The sequence below is a fragment of the Sarcophilus harrisii genome, chromosome 5 (genome assembly GCF_902635505.1).
Source record: "Sarcophilus harrisii chromosome 5, mSarHar1.11, whole genome shotgun sequence".
Classification (NCBI taxonomy): Eukaryota; Metazoa; Chordata; class Mammalia; order Dasyuromorphia; family Dasyuridae; genus Sarcophilus; species Sarcophilus harrisii.
Genome location: NC_045430.1, coordinates 40,000,406 through 40,006,024, shown reverse-complemented (window position 1 = coordinate 40,006,024; position 5,619 = coordinate 40,000,406). Strand labels below are relative to the sequence as shown.

Here is a 5,619-nt window from a genome sequence, read left to right as displayed (position 1 = left end):
TCAGACCATTCTCTTCACCTGCTCAAGAGCATAAGTAACTTCCTATTATCTCTATGATCTAGTATTTCGGCATTCACCTTCTTTCAAGACCTAATTCCAATCAACCTTTCCAGGTCTGGAACCTTTCTCACCATCTTCTAGGCAACTTTCATGAAATTTATGAAAGAGAATTGAACTATGTTGGTAACAAGTTTTCCTCTGGAAGAATTCTTTGTATTAATGATACCACATCTGACTAACGCTGAAAACATAAACACTTCACAAGTCATTCCATTGTTGGACATAAAATTCCTTTTTTTATATTGAATTATAATTTGCTCCTTTATGCCTTCTAATTCTTTGTTCTATCACCAAACAGACTAAATCTAATCCTTTACACACATGAAGCCTGAGCCAGCTCTTGTTAAAGAACAGGACAGTTAGCAAAGATCAAATGTCTTTCATGTCTTTTTTCTCTTTTTTATTATAGCTTTTTATTTACAAGATATATGCATAAGTAATTTTTCAGCACTGATCCTTTCAAAACCTTCTGTTCACATTTTTATCCTCCTTCCCTCCACCTCCTCCCCCACATGGCAGGTAGACCAATACATGTTAAATATATTAAAGTATATGTTAAACACAATATATGTATACATATCCATACAGTTATTTTGCTGCACAAGAAAAATCAGACTTAGAAATAAAGTAAAAATAACCTGAGAAGGAAATAAAAAATGCAAGTGTACAAAAACAGAAGGAGTGGAAATACTATGTTGTGGTTCACATCATTTTCCAGAGTTCTTTTGCTGGGTGTAACTGGTTCTCTTCATTATTGAACAAATAGAACTGATTTGGTTCATCTCATTGTTGAAGAGAGCCATGTCCATCAGAATTGATCCTTATACAGTATCGTTGTTGAAGTATATAATGATCTCCTGGTTCTGCCCATTTCAGTCAGCATCAGTTCATGTAAGTCTCTCCAGGCCTCTCTCTATAGAAGCTAGCTAGAGTTAGAGCTCACTTTGCCTTTTTACTCATTTTTTCAAAAGCCCTTTGGGTCTGCCTTCAGGGCAAAGAGGCTTCCAGCTTCCTCTACAGAACAGGGACAGATGGACAGTAACTGTCCTACAAACAGGCTGTGAAGAGCCGCCATGCTGAGGAAGTGTGACTGCCCTGGGAAAAGCCCCACGCTGCAGAGTCAGCTGCACAGCTGCACTCTGGTAATGCTGAGTCCTGGTGCTGGGTGGCTATGGCCAGGTCCTGTGAAACTCTGGTGTTTTGGGGTACATTCTCCCTTTGGTGTTTGTGTAGCTTCTCTGTTGATCTAAAGCTTTATAACCAAAGCAGAGCAGCCAGCCTGTAGTAGAGTTCTCCCTGCAAATTCTCCACCCACTGAGACCCCATCTCACCCCTGGTCTGCTCATTGTGTGCATACCTCCGTGTTCTGCCTCCTTTGCCAGCACTAGTCTCCTCCCACCCAATCAAGATAGACCTTTTCTGACAATCTTCCAGATTATCTTCTTCTGGTAATTTGTTGTACTTCCAATATTCATGGATTCTACCAGTCAAGCACTAAATCAGTAGTGAGGGTAGAAGGGAGCTCAGAATGAAGTGTGTGTCCTCTCCTCCATTTTGGCCCCGCCCCAGCCCATATCTTTTTTAATTCTTTCAGCATGAGTAATTTGAAATTTTCATCAGGCATAGTCATTGGAGTGAATAAATTCACCTCTCAATCAAGGGGTCAAAACCATGACTCACAAAACTCTAAAGTATGACCCAAAGCAGATTGAAATGTAGTTACTCTAATTTTAATGTGTTGGTGTATTAATAACCAAGAATCATATAGACATTCCTTGCTCATCAATGTGGGGTTTTCTAAGTCAATAAGCACACTGAAGAGATCCTTATATATGGTGGTATTTAATATTACCATGAAACAATTTCTACTTTGATGAAAATTTTTGCAGGGGACATGATGAAGAGAAAGTCAGCAGCACCTTTCAGGTAAGTGATGTCAATCACAGACATGAAAAAAAAGATGCTATTGAAGGAGTCTGGCAAAACTAGCATGATCATCTTTGCAAATTATATTCCCATGATCTTGGTGCAACAGCTGATGTAGAATATTCTCCTGTTTGATTTCTGGGAAGCCTGTTACTGAATCTCTGGGACTGTGATCCCAGAACATCTTTATGGAGAATTATTTTACTTGTTAATAGGACAATTATTTTCCACAATGTGGAGGTTCTGATTTAAATATTTCATGGAAAGTCAGGAGATAGAGAAGCATATGCACCACTATTTGTCATGCCTAGGAGACCCTCAGAGCTCTCCTGATGCCAAAATCTTTTGCCTTGTACAAAAAATGGATCTTGTTCAGGAGGATCAATGGACCTGGTTTGTGTATGTGTGTGTGTGTGTGTGTGTGTGTGTGTGTGTGTGTGTGTGTTTCAAATGGCATTTAATTTATTTAAAATTTATTTATTTTTAATATTTTCCTCAGTTATATTTAAAACCATTTTTACATTTAATTTTTTTTTTAATTTTTGAGTACTAGATTCTCTCCCTTATCTCCACTCACCGACAGTTAAGAAAGTCATGCAAAACATTTCCACAAAAGTCATGTTGTGAAAGAACACATAGATCCCTCACCCAAATAAAAAAAAAATCTCAAGAAAAAATAAAATTAAAAGAGGGAAAGAGAAAAAGAAAAAAAGAGTATAATTCAATATGTATTCAGACACAGTCAATTCCTTCTCTGAGTGTGGATAGGATTTTTTTATTGTAAGTCTTTCAGAGTAATTGTGGATCATTGTAGTGCTGAGAATAGCAAAGTCATTCCAGAACATTGCTATTACTTTGTATACAATACAATTCACTTTGTGAATTTATGAAGGATTTTCCAGATTTTTTGTTTTTTGTTTTTTTCTGAGTATCTTGCTCGTTATTTCCCATAGAACAACCACATGTCACAAACACATCTCCATTTATTCCTCATTTAATAGGCATATGATAGTCATTCTTCAATTGATAAGCATCCCCTCAATCTCCAGTTTTTTGCCATAAAAAGAGAGCTGCTATAAATATTTTTGCATACATAAGTCATTTTCCTTTTTTAAAAAATCTTTTTGGGTATTCATACCTAGTAGTGGTGTTGTTAGGTCAAAGTATATGCATGAATTTATAGCTTTTGGGGCACAGATCATATCTTTTGGTCATTTATCAATTGGGGGTTGGCTCTTTTTTTTTTATAAATTTGACTTAGGTCCCTGTCTGTTTGAGAAATGAGGTCTTGTGAGAGAAACTCTTCAAAATTATATTTAAAATTACTTTTGTTAACTGTATTTCCTTCTATTTGTTTTCTCTCTCACCTTTGATCCTATCCCTCCCTCAAAAGTATTTTGCTACTGATCACTCTTCTTTTTCTTATCACCCTCCTCCTCTTTCCCATATCCCATTTTCCATTTTTCTGCAGGGCAAAATAGATTTCTATACCCACATTGAGTAGGAATGTTATTTCTTCTTTGAGTTAATTCTGTTGAGAGTAAGGTTCACTCACTCACCCTCTAACAGGTCCTGATTTTTAAGGAATATGAGGAGAACCTGAGGTGCCCTTTGGAATGTACTTGTTTCTGAACATCTATTTGGGATGAAACACTCCATAAGGTCTGGTCCAATATCATCAATCAGTTCATCCCCAACATTCAGCAGTGGGAAATAAACCTGAGAAATTTCACTCAAGTTATTGAAGTGAATGAAGTGCTTGTCTTTGAAAGACACTATTTTTCTGGTGATTTCCCATTACCAGTATAAAGAACAACATGATGTCGACAGCTTTGAGATCAGTAACATTATCAAGCATTTCAAACTGAGCTACAGCAAGCTGGCAGCCTCCTTCCAGAGCATGGAAGTCCAGAACTCTAACTTTGCTGCTTTCATTGATATCTTTATTTCCAACACCTATATGGTGGTTGTCATGTCTGATCCACTGATAACCTTCTACAGCTACCCTAGTCAGTATCTGCAATAGCGAGAAACAGTTTAGGTCCAGGAAGAGGGTGAGTAAGTGAATCTTACTCTCAATATCCTCACTCAATCCCAACTCCTAAGGGATCCTTAATTCCCTGAAGTTTGCAAGTGTTTATCTTTTCATTGTATTGTTTTTGTCCATTTTGCCATTGGCAAAATTTTACCTTTGGATCCTCAAGAGTTCACACCCAGTTTTTTCCTAGAGAATTCTGACATTACTCACCCAATGGCAATTTAGTATCAGTCTTATATTTTGTATTAATCTTCAGGCAAAAAAATACTTATGACAAAGAAATGTTTAAAAAAAAAAAAAGGAATCACTGTATTGCTGAGAAAGGCAAAGTCATTTACAGCTGATCATCTCAGAATGCTGCTATTATTTTTTACACAGTACATTTCACTTTGCTTGAGTTCATGGAAAACTTGCCAGGTTTTTCTGAGAACTTCCTGCTCATCATTTTCCATAGAACAATAATATTCCATCATACTCACATACCACAATTTAGTTAGCCATTCCCCAATTGATGGGCATGCCCTCATTTTAAAATTCTTTGCTCTGAAAAGAGAACTGCTATAAATATTTTTGTACATACATGTCCTTGTTCTTTAAAAAAAAAAAAAAAAACTCTTTGGGGATTAATGCCTAGCAGTGATATTGTTAGGTCAAATTATATGCATAATTTTATAACCCTGGGGGCATAGTTCATATATTTTGATAATTTATCAATTGGGTTATGGCTTTTTTAAAATAAGTTTTACTCAGTTGCCTATACATTTGAGAAATGAGGTCTTCATCAGAGAAACTTGCTTCAAAATTCTTTTTCCTAATTACTATTGCTAACTGTATCCCCACCCTTCATTTATTCTTCTCTCTTTTCACCTTGACCCTTTTCAAGTGTTTTGCCACTGACCATCTCCTTCCCCAATATGCCTTTTCTTCTATCACCCTCCTTCCTTCCCATATTCCATTCCCTTCCTACTTTCCTGAAGGATAAGATAGATTTCTAAACTCATACTGCGTGTTATTTCCTATTTGAGTCAATTCTGATAAGAATTAAGGTTCACTCATTCTCCATCCCCTCCTTTTCCCTCCACTATAAAAGCTTTTCCTCCCAATATATTCCTCTCTCATCCCTTAATTTATTTTTATAAGATCCCTTCATATTCAACTAACACCTATTCCTTCTGTGTGTGTGTGTGTGTATATATATATATATATATATATATATATATATTCCTTCAAACTGTAATAATAATGAGAAAGTTCTAATGAGTTAACACGTATCATCCTCCCTGTAGAATTAGAAACAGATAAACCTTTCCTGTTTACCTCCTAACACTTCTCTAGGGTCCTGTTTTTGAAAATCAGATTTCTTATTCTGATCTGATATTTTCATGGCAAATGCTTGAAAATCATTTATTTCATTGAATATCCATCTTTTTCCCTTGAAGGATTATGCTTAGCTTTGCTTGGTTATAATCCTAACTCCACTGCTCTTTGAACTATTAGATTCTAAACCCTCTGATCCTTTAATATAAGAGATACTAAATATTGTGTTATCTTGAATGTGGTTCCACTAAACTTAAATTGTTTTTTTCTTGATGCTT

At 36.0% G+C, this 5,619-nt stretch overlaps 1 pseudogene; it reads left to right on the top strand.

The window, feature by feature from the left end:
* Positions 1-1,993: 1,993 nt before the first annotated feature.
* On the top strand, positions 1,994-4,052 carry LOC100933159 (annotated as a pseudogene).
* Positions 4,053-5,619: the final 1,567 nt, after the last annotated feature.